Genomic DNA, 15,871 nt, shown 5'->3' with positions numbered 1-15,871 from the left:
CAGGGAATAGTTAAGAATCACAATGTCTTACCAAATGCAAACCAAATATAGCACCAACAAGATATCTCTGTTTCTTAATCTCTCTTTCTTTCTCTTATACACATACATTCAAACCTTTGTCTGAGAGTTTTCAGGAAAACAAATGTCATTCATCTGAAGGGATTGTATTCCTCTCTGTTGTCAACATTATGAGCTTAATCAATGAATTTAGAAATTGAATTCTCTCTACTTCCTTCCCAAATTCTTTCTTTTTTCTTTTTTTGTAGATAATTTAAGCTTAAATATTAACTATCTTAAAGATTAATATACCAGCAATTAAAATCAAATATACAATGTTGTTTTCACTAAAATATTTTGATAAAAATGTTGAAGTTAGGGAGAGAACAAGATGGCAGAGGAGTAGGTGGACGTGGAGTTCATCTCTCTCCACAGATATATCAGAAATACACCTTCAGACACATAAGTGTGTGCAGAACACCAGCTGAAAGCAGACAGGAGTACCTGACCAGTGGGAAAGAAAATATAGAACCATGCAAAACTTGGTAGAATGAAGGAACTACAGGGAAAAATAGAAGTGTTACTAGGACTGGACTTGCCATCTGCAGGTGGGGGAATTAAAGCAGGGGTCCAATCCCCACATTGGGGCAATTTTATGAGTCAGAGGAGAAATGTTTAAGGCTAAGAGTAAAACAGCTGATCTGTGACAACCTAAATGGAATGAGAAACAAACAGTCCTTGCCACAGTCATACATACCCTGGACAGGCACGCAGGTACCCTAAAAGGTGCAGCAGCTGGGGGATGGAGCTTAGGGATTGTGGTGCAATCTCAGGGTGAGGTCTGTTGTTAGACTGTGGAGAGACAGACTGAGGGGAATGTGAGGGAGGAGACTGGGGTGGGAAATGCCAGTGAAGGAGAGCTAGGCAGCCATGGAAGCAAGGTGATACTGCTGAGTCATGCACAGAGGGTGAAGCCACCACCGTAGCCTCTCTTTCCCCACACACCAGCATTGGCAGCTGAACATTAGAGGGGCTGTCCCATCAAGCGCCTGACGCACAGAACTACAGAGTAGGACACGACCCAGGACGCTCCTTTAAGTGAATGATGTACCAAGCTACAAAGTCAGATCCCACCAAGGTTGCCGCTTTAAGTGCCTGTACACCAACCTACAGGTTAGGAACCCAGTCAGTGGGGGCCCTGTGTGCCTGATGCACCAAACAAGAGAAGAACGCCAGGCAAGGGAGTCCTCTAAGTGCCTGAATGGGTGGAGCTACCGAGAAAGACTAGGCAAAGAAGCCTTCTGATCGCCAGCTACCAGAGGTTCGAAAAAAGATTCTGATAGGGCCATAACTCCTGTGGTGGAAACAGTCCATGTCCCTGTGACCCAAGCAGTTGCACCACCTTCATTCTCAACCTTCACTGGGGTAGAGTTGCCACAGACAAAAAAAAAAAAAATCTTGCATCTATACACGTGGGGTTGCTTTCATCATGTACAACTCTTTGCAACCCTGTGGAATGTGGCCTGCCAGATTTCTCTGTCAGAGGAGTTCTCCAGGCAAGAATACTAGAGAATATTGGTCAATCAGTTCAGTTCAATTCAGTTTCTCAGTCATGTCCGACATTTTGAAACCCTATAAATCACACCACACCAGGCCTCCTTGTCCATCACCAACTCCCGGAGTTTACTCAAACTCATGTCCATCAAGTCAGTGATGCCACCCAGCCATCTCACCCTCTGTCATCCCCTTCTCCTCCAGCCCCCAATCCCTCCCAGCATCAGGATCTTTTCTAATGAGTCAACTCTTTGCATGAGGTGGCCAAAGTATTGGAATTTCAGCTTCAACATCAGTCCTTCCAATGGACACCCAGGACTGATCTCCTTTAGGATGGACTGGTTGGATCTCCTTGCAGTCCAAGGGACTCTCAAGAGTCTTCTACAACACCACAGTTCAAAAGCATCAATTCTTCAGTGCTCCACTTTCTTCACAGTCCAACTCTCACATCCATACATGACCACTAGAAAAACCATAGCCTTGACTAGACAGACCTTTGTTGGCAAAGTAATGTCTCTGCTTTTTAATATGCTATCTAGGTTGGTCATAACTTTCCTTCCAAGGAATAAGTGTCTTTTAATTTCACGGCTGCAATCACCATCTGCAGTGAATTTGGAGCCCAAAAAAATAAAGTCTGACACTGCTTCCACTGTTTCCCCATCTATTTCCCATGAAGTGATGCGACCAGATGCCATTCATGATCTTAATTTTCCGAATGTTGAGCTTTAAACCAACTTTTTCACTTTCCTCTTTCACTTTCATCAAGAGGCTTTTTAGTTCTTCTTCATTTGCTGCCATAAAAGTGTTGTCATCTGCATATCTGAGGTTATTGATATTTCTCCCAGCAATCTTGATTCCAGCTTGTGCTTCTTCCAGCCCAACATTTCTCATGATGTACTCTGCATATAAGTTAAACAAGCAGAGTGACAATATACCACCTTGACGTACTCTTTTTCCTATTTGGAACGTCTGTTGGTCCATGTCCAGTTCTAACTGTTGCTTTCTGACCTGCATATAGGTTTCTCAAGAGGCAGGTCAGGTGGTCTGGTATTCCCATCTCTTGAAGAATTTTCCACAGTTTATTGTGATCCACACAGTCAAAGGCTTTGGCATAGTCAATAAAGCAGAAATTGATGTTTTTCCGTTACTCTCTTGCTTTTTCAATGATCCAGTGGATGTGGGCAATTTTATCTCTGGTTCCTCTGCCTTTTCTAAAACCAGCTTGAACATCTGGAATTTCATGGTTCATGTATTGCTGAGGGCTGGCTTGGAGAATTTTGAGCATTTATTTACTAGTGTGTGAGATGAGTGCAATTGTGTGGTAGTTTGAACATTCTTTGGGATTGCCTTTCTTTGGGATTGAAATGAATATTTTTCTAGAGCACTATATTTCCAGCTGCCCTAGCCACCAAATCCCTTGAGTACCTGGTGCTGCCAGAACCCCAGTGACCCAAGTGGTTTCATCATCTCCACAAGTGGCCCTAACTGGGACAGACCCAAGTCCTCCATGGCAGCCTTAGGAGCAAATCCCAGTGGACAACCCACATGCAAAGATGGAGATAAAACCACAATTGAAACCCAGGGGCAGTATGGCAAAGGAAGAAGACCCAAAACCTTCCCACCAGTTGTACAAGCTGCAGATTAAATCCCCATGGTCAACTAGGCAGTCTGTGTCTATGGACTATATAAAAGCACATTGAGAGCTCCCACAAAAGAAAATGTACTAGTTCTGATAGCTGTGGATGTTTCAGGCAAGAACACACAGGAGTAGGACCAGGTTAGAATCTGAGCTGCCACCACAAACAGTCCAGAGAGGGCATCCTAGGGAGGTGAGATGGACTGTGTCTTCCAACGAGGGAAAGAATCTTGCTTGACAGCAGTGACACAAGAAAAACACTTATTATTCTTATGCTTTCACTTGTTCTGTAGTTTCTTTTGGATTTATTTTCCTTGTTCCACCCCCACCCCCACTGCTGTAATTGCCAATTTTATTGGAACTATGCAATCCAATTAAGCTTTTTCTGTTTTTCTTTCTTTCTTTTTTTAATTTTTTCTTCTTCAAACACACTGTTTATTGTTGTTATAAACCTCTGCCTCTACGTTGGGCTTTTGCAGTTCTGTGGAGTTTTCCTTTTTCTTTTTTCTATTATTTCTCCACTTCCTTTTTTTTTTTTTTTCTTTTCTGTTTTGAATTTTTCATTTTAATCCTTAATTTTTTTTTAAACCTATTATGTTTTTCTACATTTATTCCTTTGTGTGCTTTTCCTACTGTTCTTTTCCCCTTGCAGTTAATCTTTAACATATATAAATATTCTTTATCTGCCTCTATTTAGCTTTGCATACCAATTCTTTTTGTTTTCTTCCTTTCTTCTCAAAATATTTGTTAACTTTGTTTTCACTGCTTTATTCTCCAGTTTGAACCTTGCTTTAGTTTTGTTTTCCAGTTTGTGCTTCAGTTAGTTTTGTTCTTAACTGGTAGATATAATTTTTCATTTCCTTTGCCCTCTGGGTCATTCTATTGTATGTTATTTTTGTTGGACTGTTTTGATTTTGCTTATGGATATATATGTATATGTGCATATTCCACTATTTTAACTATCATGTCCCTGATTTTGCAACTGCCATTATTTTGGGGTTCAAATTTGTATCTCATTTTGTTGGGTATGTGCTTTAATCTCATTTACTGCTTTAGCAAATCACTTGTGGAATCTTTGTTCCTGACCAGAGATCAAGCTCCGAGCCTTTGGCGTGGGAACACTGAATCCAAGATCCTAGACCACCAGAGATCTAACCCTAGGGAGTATCAGATAGTGAGAACTCACACAAAGGAAACCACTTAAATACAAGACCTGGCATCACCTAATCACCAGTAGCACCCAGTACAGGACACTTCATCCAAATGACAAACAAAACAAATATATAAATCCAGTCATCAACAGACAGCATTACCACCTCACTCAGCCTTGCCATAAGAGGAAAAACAAGAAAAACTTAGCATAAATCTCACCCTATACAAAGATTACACAAACCACTGCACCAAGCTAAGGGGGGCAGAAATCAAAAGGAAGAAATAATTCAACCTTGAAGTCTTGGAAAATGAGACCTCAAACACAATAAGTATATATTTAAAAAATAATGAAAAGGGAGAGAAATACTGCATAAATGAAGGAACAAACTAAAAACACAGAAGTCCAAATAAATGAAGAGGAAATAGGCAAACTACTCGAAAAAAAAAATCAGAATAGTAATAATAGAGATGATAAAAAACTTTGAAAATAGAATAGAGAAGATGGAAGAATTAATTAATAAATACCTAGAAAAATTAAAGAATAAACATTCAGAGCAACACAATTATTGAAATTAAAAATATTCTAGAAGGAATCAATAGCAGAATTTCTGAGGCAGAAAAAAGAATCATTGTTAGTGTATAGGAATGAACGGTGTTTATGTGTACTAATTTTTTATTCTGCAGCTTTACTATATCCATTGATTAGCTCTAGTAGTTTTCTGGTGGTATCATTAGGATTTTCTATGTAGAGAATCATGCAATCTGCAAAGAGAGATTTACTTCTTTTCCAATCTGGAGTCCTTTTATTTATTTATTTATTTTTCTTCTTTGATTGCTATGGCTAAGATATCCAAAACTATGTTGAATAGTAGTGGCGAGAGAGGGCACCCTTAACTTGTTCCTGATATTAGAGGAAATACTTTCAATTTTTCACCATTGAGGATAATTTCTGCTGTGGATTTGTCATATATAGTATCTTCCTTCTATGCCTGCTTTCTGGAGAGTTTTTATCAAAAATGTGTGCTGAATATTTTCAAAGGCTTTCTCTGGATCTATTGAGATAATTGTTTTTTATCTTTCAATTTGTTAATATGGTGTATCACACTGATTGATTTGCAAATACTGAAGAATCCCTGCATCTTTGGAATAAAGCCTGCTTGGTCATGATGTAAGATTTTTTTTAATATGCTGTTGGATTCTGTTGGCTAAAATTTTGTTGAGGGTTTTTGCTTCTATGTTCGTCAGTGATATTGGCCTGTGGTTTTGTTTTTTGTGGCATTTTTGTCTGGTTTTGGGATTAGGGTGATGGTGGCCTCATAGAATCAGTTTTGGGGTTTACCTTCCTCTGCAATTTTCTGGAAGAGTTTGAGGAGGGTAGCTGTTAGCTCTTCTTTCAATTTTCGGTAGAATTCACCCATGAAGCCATCTGGTCCTAGGCTTTAGTTTGTTGGAATATTTTTTATTACAGTTTTGATTTCTGTGTTTCCAATGGGTTTTTGGAGATTTTCTATTTCTTCCTGATTCAGTTTTTGAAAGTTACATTTTTCTCAGAATTTGTCCATTTATTTTGAGTTGTCCATTTTATTGGTGTATAATTGCTCATAGTAGTCTCTTATGATCTTTTGTATTTCTGATTGTCTGTTGTGATTTAAAATTTTTCATTTCTAATTTTATTGGTTTCATTCTTCTGCTTTTTTTTTCTTAATGAGTTTGGCTGCCAGTTTATCTATTTTTATTTATCTTCTCAAATAAACAGCTGTTAGTTTTGTTGATCTTTGTAATAGCCTGTTCATTTCTTTTTCACTTATCTCTGCTCTGATTTTTATTATTTATTTCCTTCTGCTAACTTTGGAGTTTTTCTGTTCTTCATTTTCTAGTTCCTTTAGGTGTAAATTTAGGTTCTATTTGCTGTTTCTCTTGTGATGAAAGAAATCAAAGAAGACACAAATAGATTGAAAAATATACCATGTTTGTGGATTGGAAGAATTCAATATAATGAAAATGAATATACAACCCAAAACAATCTATAGTTTCAATGCAATCCCTACCAAGATAACAATGGTAATATTCACAGAACTAGAAAAAATACTTTCATAATTTCTATGGAAACACACAAACACACAAAAACACCTCAAATAGCTAAAGAAATCTTGAGAAAGAAGAATGGAACTGGAGGAATCAACCTTCCTGATTTCAGTCTATTCTACAAAGCTATAGTCTTCAAGACAGTAGGGTACTGGCACAAAGACAGAAATATAGACCAATGAATCAAAATGGAAAGCCCAGAGATAAATCCACATATGTATGGACATCTTATCTTTAACAAACGAGGCAAAAATAAACAATGGAGAAAAGACAGCTTCTTTAATAAGTGGTGCTGGGAAAGCTGGTCAACAACGTGTAAACAAATGAAGCTAGAACAATTTATAACTCCATACACAAAAATAAACTCAAAATGAATTAAAGGTTTAATCTAAGACCAGAAACTGTAAAATTCTTAGAGGAAAATATAAGCAGAAAATTTTCTGACATAAATCACAGTAAGATCTTCTGTGACCCACCTCCCAGAGTAATAGAAATAAAAATAAACAATTGGGACCTAAGCAAACTTAAAAGCTTTTCCACAACAAAGGAAACTACAAGCAAAGTGAAAAGACAGCTTTCAGAATGGGAGAAAATAATAGTACACAAAGCAACTGACAAAGAACTAATCTCAAAAATATACAAGAAACGCATGCATGTCAATATCAGAAAAATGAACAACCCAATAAAAAATGGGCCTAAGAACTAAACAGACATTTCTCCAAAGAAGACATATGTTGGGGTCCTTTAATGGACCGGAACCTGGTGGTATGGAGTCGATGATAAGAAAGTAAAAGAGAGAAAGAGAGAGAGAGACAATGAAAAAAAGACCCGGGGACCTAAGCTCTGATGGAGCAAAGGTGCTTTAATGATTTTTCTATGAGTATATATAGGCTGTGGTACAAGAAACTTCTTTAGGGAATGATAGAGATCAGAAAACCAAACGTACAGCAACTTTTACCAAAGGAACAAGGGGTAATGTTAGTCACAAGGTCAGGAGACAATCCATATCTCAAGAAAGGGGAACGAGACTAAGCAGTTTTGTCCTAAAGAGAATGTTTACTAAAGGAGACCCAAGCCTGCCTCACACAATGACCTCAGTCCCTGGGAGCAGCGTGCTGTTCCGCTTGAAGAGGGACAAAGGACTCATGAGAGACAGCCCGTAGGAATCCTCCTGTCAAACATTCACTGACAGACATACAGATGGCTAACAAACACATGAAAAGATGATCAACATCACTCATTATCAGAGAAATGCAAATCAACACCACAATGAGGTACCATCTCATGCTGGTCAGAATGGCTGCTATCAAAATGTCTACAAACAATAAATGCTGGAAAGGGTGTGGAGAAAAGGGAACCCTCTTACACTGTTGGTGGGAGTGCAAACTAGTACAGCCACTATGGAGAACAGTGTGGAGATTCCTTAAAAAACTGGAAATAGAACTGCTATATGACCCAGCAATCCCACTGCTGGGCTTACACACCAAAGAAACCAGAAGAGAAAGAGACACGTGTACCCCAGTGTTCATTGCAACACTGTATAAAATAGCCAGGACATGGAAGCAACTTAGATGTCCATTGGCAGACTAATGGATAAGAAAGCCATGGTACATATACCGAATGGAATATTACTCAGCTGTTAAAAAGAATACATTTGAATCAGTTCTACTGAAGTGAATGAAACTGTATTCTATTATACACAGTGAAGTAAGCCAGAAAGGAAAAACAGCAACACAGCACACTAACGCATATATATGGAATTTAGAAAGATGGTAATGATAACCCTATATGCAAGACAGCAAAAGAGACACAGATGTATAGAACAGTCTTTTGGACTCTGTGGGAGAAAGTGAGGATGGGATGATTTGAGAGAATAGCATTGAAACATGTGTATTATCATATGTGAAACAGATTGCCAATCCAGATTCGATATATAAGATAGGGTGCTTGGGGCTGGTGCACTGGGATGACCCAGATGGATGGGATGGGGAGGGAGTTGGAAGAGGGTTTCAGAATAGGGACCACATGTACATCCATGGCTGATTCATGTCAGTGTATCACAAAACCACTACAATATTGTAAAGTAACTAAGTTCAGTTCAGTTGCTCAGTTGTGTCTGACTCTTTGTGACCCCATGAACTGTAGCATGCCAGGCCTCCCTACCCATCACCACCTCCTGGAGTCCACCCAAACCCATATCCATTGTGTCGGTGATACCATCCAACCATTTCATCCTCTGTCTACCCCTACTCTTCCTGCTCTCAGTCTTTGCCAGCATCAGGGTCTTTACAAATGAGTCAGCTCTCCACATCAAGTGGCCAAAGTATTGGAGTTTCAGCTTCAACATCAGTCTCTCTGCCTCTGATTAAAATAATAATAATAATAATAATAATAATAATAATAAAAAGACAGAATGATCTATGTTCGTTTCTAAGGCAAATCATTCAATATACTGGTAATCCAAATCTATGCCCTGACAAGAAATGCTGAAGAACCTGAAGTTGAAAGGTTCTATGATGACATACAAGGCCTTTTAGCAATAACACCCCACAAAGATGTCCTTTTCATTATAAGGGACTGGAATACAAAATTAGGAATTCAAGTAACATCTGGAGTAAGAGTCCAGAATGAAGCAGGGCAAAGGCTAATAGGGTTTTGCCAAGAGAACACACTGGTCATAGCAAACACACTCTTCCAACAACACAAGAGAAGACTCTATGCATGGACACCACCAAATGGTCAACACTGAAATATGACTGGTTATATTCTTTGCAACCAAAGATAGAGAAGCTCTATACATTCATCAAAAACAAGACCAATAGCTGACTGTGGCTCAGATCAAGAACTCCTTATTGTCAAATTCAGACTTAAATTGAAGAAAGTATGGAAAATCATTGACTATTCAGTTATGATCTAAATTAAATCCCTTAAGATAATACAGTGGAAGTGAGAAATAATTTAAAGGGACTAGATCGGATAGACAGAGTTCCTGATGAACTATGGTTGGAGGTTTGTGACATTGTACAGGAGGCATGGATAAAGACCATCCCTAAGAAAAAGAAATGTGAAAGGCCAAATGACTGTCTGAAGAGGCTCACAAATAGCTGTGAAAAGAAATGAAAAGCAAAAGAGAAAGGAAAGATATACCCATTTGAATGCAGAGTTTCAAGGAATAGCAAGGAGAGATAAGAAAGCCTTCCTCAGCGATCAATGCAAAGAAATAGAGGAAAACAACAGAATGGGAAAGACTAGAGATCTCTTCAAGAATAATAGAGATACCAAGGGAACATTTCATGCAAAGATGGGCTCAATAAACGACAGAAATGGTAGGGACCTCAAAGAAGCAGAAGATATTAAGAAGAGGTGGAAAGAATACACAGAAGAATTGTACAAAAAAAAAGATCTTCACAACCCAGCTAATCACAATGGTGTGATCACTTGCTTAGAGCCAGACATCCTGGAATGTGAGGTCAAGTGGGCCTTAGGAAGTGTCACTATGAACAAAGCTAGTGGAGGTGATGGGATTCCAGTTGAGTTCTTTCAAATCATAAAAGATGATGCTGTGAAAGTGCTGCACTCAATATGCCAACAAATTTGGAAAACTCAGCAGTGGCCACAGGATTGGAAAAGCTCAGTTTTCATTCCAATCCCAAAGAAAAGTAATGCAAAAGATTGCTCAAACTATGGCACAATTGCACTCATCTCACATGCTAGTAAAGTAATGCTCAAAATTCTCCAAGCCAGGTTTCAACAATACATGAACCATGAACTTCCAGATATACAAGCTGATTTTAGAACAGGCAGAGGAACCAGAGATCAAATTGCCAACATCCACTAGATCATTGAAAAATCAAGAGAGTTCTAGATGAGTATCTACTTCTGCTTTATTGACTATGCCAAAGCCTTTGACTGTGTGGATCACAATTATCTGTGGAAAATTTTGAAAGAGATGGGACTACCAGACCACCTGACCTGCCTATTGAGAAATCTGTATGCAGGTCAGGAAGCAACAGTTAGAACTGGTTCCAAATAGGAAAAGGAGTACATTAAGGGTGTATATTTTCACCCTGCTTATTTAACTTATATGCAGAGTACCTCATGAGAAACACTGGGCTGAATAAATTTCAAACTGAAATCAAGATTGCCGGGAGAAATATCAATAACCTCAGATATGCAGATGACACTACCTTTATGGTAGAAAGCAAAGAAGAACTAAAGAGCCTCTTGATGAAGGTGAACCAGGAGAGTGAAAAAGTTGACTTAAAGGTCAATATTCAGAAAACTAAGACAATGACATCTGGTCCCATCACTTAATGTCAAATAGATGGGTAAACAGTGGAAATAGTGGCAGACTTTATTTTTGGGTCTCCAAAATCACCTCAGATGGTGACAACAGCCATGAAATTAAAAGACACTCACTCCTTGGGAGGAAAATTATGACCAACCTAGACAGTATATTAAAAAGCAGAGACATTACTTTGCCAACAATGTTCCTTCTAGTCATAGCTAAGTTAATTGAAAGAAAAAAGCCAGGCACAAAAGGACAAAAATTGCATGATTCACTTTTTATGAAAAGTTCAGACCAAGTAATTTCATAGAGGAATAAATAACATTAGTGGTTGTCATGGTCTGAGAATAGGGAGAACTGTGATTGATTGCTAATAATTACAGGGTGTCTTTTGAGATTGTTTAAAATGTTATAGCATTAAATTTCTGGCTGTACAATCTTGTGATATACTAATAACCATTAGCTATCAACTTCAAGTTGGTTAATTTATGACATATGATTTGTGTCTTAAAGGTGGATTCATTGCTAAGTCATGTCCGACTCTGTGCTAACCCATGGGCTGCAGACCTCCAGGCTTCTCTATTCATGGGAATCCCAGGCAAGAATATTGGAGTAGATTGCCATTTACTTCTTTTTTTTTTTTTCCTGTGGTGACCAAATATGGGAAGATTTTTTTTTTTTTTTTTTTATTTTATTTATTTATTATTATTATTATTATTTTTTTGATTAGTTGGAGGCTAATTTACTTCTTCAGGGGATCTTCCTGACCGAGGGATCGCACCCACCTCTCTTGCATTGCTGGTGGATTCTTTACCAACTGAGCCACCAGGGAAGCCTTTGTATCTTAATAATAAACAAATAAAAATTCCCAAGGACTATGGATACAGAAAACTCTATTTAAAGGATATTATTGTTCAAAACATCCTCCAGGAAAGAAAGACGTGTGCATATTGAAAGAATGATTTCAAGTTTAGTCAAATTGGAACAATTGAGACTGACTCATTTATCTCAATCCTGATATGTATCCAGCACCACTATGTAGATATTGGGGCTTAGAAAATTATGTACCCAGTTTTCTTCCTCAAGAACTTTACAGTCTAGCTATAACTTAGCATTAAAAAAAATGATTCTTCAGTCTTAACACTAACAACATTTTTGACTGATAGTTATTTTGCAGGGTGAGAAAGCCCTGTGCATGGCAGAAAGCAAAGGCAGAATCATTTCCCTTTTCCCTGTAAATGCCAAAAGCAACACGTTCCACCAGCCATGGCAACCAGAAATGTTTCTAGACATTGTCAAATGTTCCCTGAGTAGAAAATTCTCCTCCATTTGAGAGTCACTGATCTCTAGGTTGAACAAAATCTTTTTCCTAAGTCTAGAACTGATTTTTTCCCAATCACATCATAAAACTCTACAGTATTACAAAATACTCTGGTGAGTATGTGATAATATTTTATTATGGTATGACATTTTCTGTTTGGTAGTGGTCACCCCTGAACAAGAAGTTTGAAGAATAAAATGAAAGAGGATTATTTTCCCTTCACAGAAATATGCAATTTTCTATTTCTTAGTTCAGATGCCTGTAAAGTGGTAATTTTATTGAAAATCACCTCCTCATCTTCTCCTCACTTCCTTTTTGACAAGCTTACCTGTTTTGTATGTTATTAATATTTTCTTTTTTGCCATTGATTAATATATCTATTATCAATGGAAAAGTGAAACTCACACCAAGCACTTCTTTAGCTTATAAAACATATTCCTTAAGACTGGCAACAGCAAAATGGTAAACAAAGAAGTGCCAAGAAATTGTTCCCCCATCGAAATATTGAATAAATAAATAAACCTGACTTGAATAGTTAAGTAGAAGCTCTTGATCTATGAGAATCAAGTAAATGCCCAATCCAGAAACAGTCAAGTCCCTTGAGAGAGAGAGGAGTCAGTTCAGCTACAGGAACCAAACAAAGCCTAAGCCAAAAAAATTGTTTCTTCAAGCTCTTCTGGCAGCAATTCTGATGGTGAGGTTGACAAAAAGTTAAAGAGGAAAAAGCAAGTTGCCCCAGAACAAGCCGTAAAGAAGCAAAAGACTGGTGAAACTTTAAGATCTCTGTCATTTTCCAAGCAGAGCAACAGCAACAGAGATGATAGCATGTTTCAGATCAGAAAAAATAAGCATATCAGTGTTCAAGGCTTTAAAGGCAAAGTCTTAATCGATATTAGAAAATGCAAAAGGATCCAGAAGGTGAAATGAAGTCAGGAGATGGTTTGGAGAGAGAGGTGGGAGGGGGGTTCAGGATGGGGAACACATGTATACCCATGACTGATTCATGTCAATGTATGGCAAAAACCACTACAATATTGTAAAGTAATTAGACTCCAATTAAAATAAGTTAATTAAATTTAAAAAATATTTATTTACATCTTGAGCAGTAGAGCTAGTTGAAGGAATAGATTTCTGACATCAATGATGCAGTAAGAAAACTGTAAAATCAGAGCCATAAAAAACCTTACTGTTCTAGTTGTTTTATTGTCTTTTTACACTGGCTTTTGTTTTCTAAAATCGTTTTCTGGGCTATTGTATATTTGGATTGCAGAACAATTTGTAAGATGAATACTTTTAAAAATGTGCATTATCATTGTGTAGAGATGATGTTTTTCCTCAGCACCTTTCTAGATTCTGTATATAAGCATTACTATCCAATATTTCACAAAGATCTGTCTAGTCAAAGCTATGGTTTATCCAGTAGTCATGTATGGATGCCAGAAATGGACAATAAAAAAGCTGAGTGCCAAAGAATTGATACTTTTGAAATATGGTATTGGCGAAGACTCTTGAGAGTCCATTGGACTGCAAGGAGATCCAACCAATCAATCCTAGAGGAAATCAGTCCTGAATATTCTTTGGAAAGACTGGTTCTGAAGCTGAAAATCCAATGCTTTGGCCACCTGATGGAAGAACTGACTCATTTGAAAAGGACTGGATGCTGGGGAAGAGAGAAGGCAGGAGGAGAAGGGGACAGCAGGATGCATCATTGACTCGATGGGCATGAGTTTGAGTACACTCTGGGAGTTGGTGATGGATAGGGAAGCTTGGCATGCTGCAGTTCAGGGGTTGCAAAGAGTCAGACACTACTGAGTGACTGAAATGAACTGAACTGAACTGATCTGATATGTATCTTTTCCTTTCTGGATTACTTCACTCTGCATAATAGGCTCTAGGTTCATCCACCTCATTCGAACTGACTCAAATGCACTCCTTTTTATGGCTGAGTAGTATTCCATTCCTGGGTGTTCATTGGAAGGACTGATGCTGAAGCTGAAACTCTAGTACTTTGGCAACCTCATGTGAAGAGCTGACTCTTTGGAAAAGACCCTGATGCTGGGAGGGATTGGGGGCAGGAGGAGAAGGGGATGACAGAGGTTGAGATGGCTGGATGGCATCACCGACTCCATGGGCATGAGTTTGAGCAAACTCCGGGAGTTTGTGATGGACAGGGAGGCCTGGCATGCTGCGATTCATGGGGTCGCAAAGAGACGCAACTGAGTGACTGAACTGACTGACTGAACTGAATATCCCATTCTGTATATCCATCACCAACTACCGGGGTCTACCCAAACTCATGGCCATTCAGTCAGTGATGCCATCCAACTATCTGATACTCTGTCGTTCCCTTCTCCTCCCGCCTTCAATATTTCCGAGCATCGGTATATTCTCAAATGAGTCAGCTCTTTGCATCAGGTGGCCAAAGTATTGGAGTTTCAGTTTCAACATCAGTCCCTCCAATGAACCCCCAGGACTGATCTCCTTTAGGATGGACTGATTGGATCTCCTTGCAGTCCAAGGGACTCTCAAGAGTCTTCTCCAACAGCACAGTTGAAAAAACATCAATTCTTCTGCTCTCAGCTTTCTTTAGAGTACAACTCTCATATCCATACCTGAGTATTGGAAAAATCATAGCTTTCACTAGGCGGAACTTTGTTGACAAAGTAATGTCTCTGCTTTTTAATAGTCTGTCTAGGTTGGCCATAACTTTCATTCCAAGGATTAAGCATCTTTCAATTTCATAGCTGCCATCACCATCTGCAGTGATTTTGGAGCACCAAAAAATAAAGTCTGACACTGTTTCCACTGTTTCTCCATCTATTTTCCATGAAGTGATGGGAGCAGATGCCATGATCTTAGTTTTCTGAATGTTGAGCTTTAAGACAACATTTTCACTCTCCTCTTTCACTTTCATCAAGAGCCTCTTTAGTTCTTCACTTTCTGCCATTAAGGTGGTATCATCTGCGTATCTGAGGTTATTGATACTTCTCCCAGCAATTTTGATTCCAGCTTTGCTTCATCCAGCCCAGCATTTCTCATGATGTACTCTGCATATAAGTTAAATAAGCAGGGTGAAAACATACAGCCTTAGGTACTGCTTTTCCTATGTGGAACCAGTCTGTTTTTCCACGTCCAGTTCTAACTCTTGCTTCCTGACTTGCATATAGGATTCTCAAAAGGCAGGTCAGGTGGTCTGGTATTTCCATCTCTTTCAGAATTTTCCACAGTTTATTGTGGTCCACACAGTCAGCTACTTTGGCATAGTCAATAAAGCAGAAATTTATGTTTTTTTTTTTTTCTGGAACTCTCTTGCTTTTTTGATGACCCAGTAGATGTTGGCAATTTGATCTCTGGTTCTTCTGCCTTTTCTAAAACCAGCTTGAACATCTGGAACTTCATGGTTCACGTATTGCTGAAGCCTTGCTTGGAGATTTTTGAGCATTACTTTGCTAGTGTGTGAGATGAGTGCAATAGTGCAGTAGTTTGAGCATTCTTTGGCATTGCCTTTCTTAGGTATTGGAATGAAAACTGACCTTTTTCAGTCCTGTGGCCACTTCTGAGTTTTCCAAATTTGCTGACATATTGAGTGCAGCACATTCACAGCATAATCTTTTAGGAATTTCAATAGATCAACTGGAATTCCAACACCTCCACTAGCTTTGTTCATAGTGATGTTTCCTAAGGCCCACTTGACTTCACATTCCAGGATGTTTTGTCTCTAGTTGAGTGTGAGTGATCACACCACTGTGATTATCTGCATCATGAAGACCTTTTTTGGAGAGTTCTGCTGTGTATTCTTGTCACCTTTTAATATCTACTGCTTCTTTCAGTTCCATAC

At 38.6% G+C, this 15,871-nt stretch overlaps 1 pseudogene; it reads left to right on the top strand.

Moving 5' to 3' along the window:
* Nucleotides 1-1,102: 1,102 nt before the first annotated feature.
* Nucleotides 1,103-13,196, top strand: LOC133052716 (activated RNA polymerase II transcriptional coactivator p15-like; annotated as a pseudogene).
* The last annotated feature ends 2,675 nt before the right edge of the window (nt 13,197-15,871 follow it).

This window comes from Dama dama, chromosome X (genome assembly GCF_033118175.1).
Source record: "Dama dama isolate Ldn47 chromosome X, ASM3311817v1, whole genome shotgun sequence".
NCBI lineage: Eukaryota > Metazoa > Chordata > Mammalia > Artiodactyla > Cervidae > Dama > Dama dama.
This window is presented reverse-complemented; position numbering and strand designations above follow the sequence as displayed.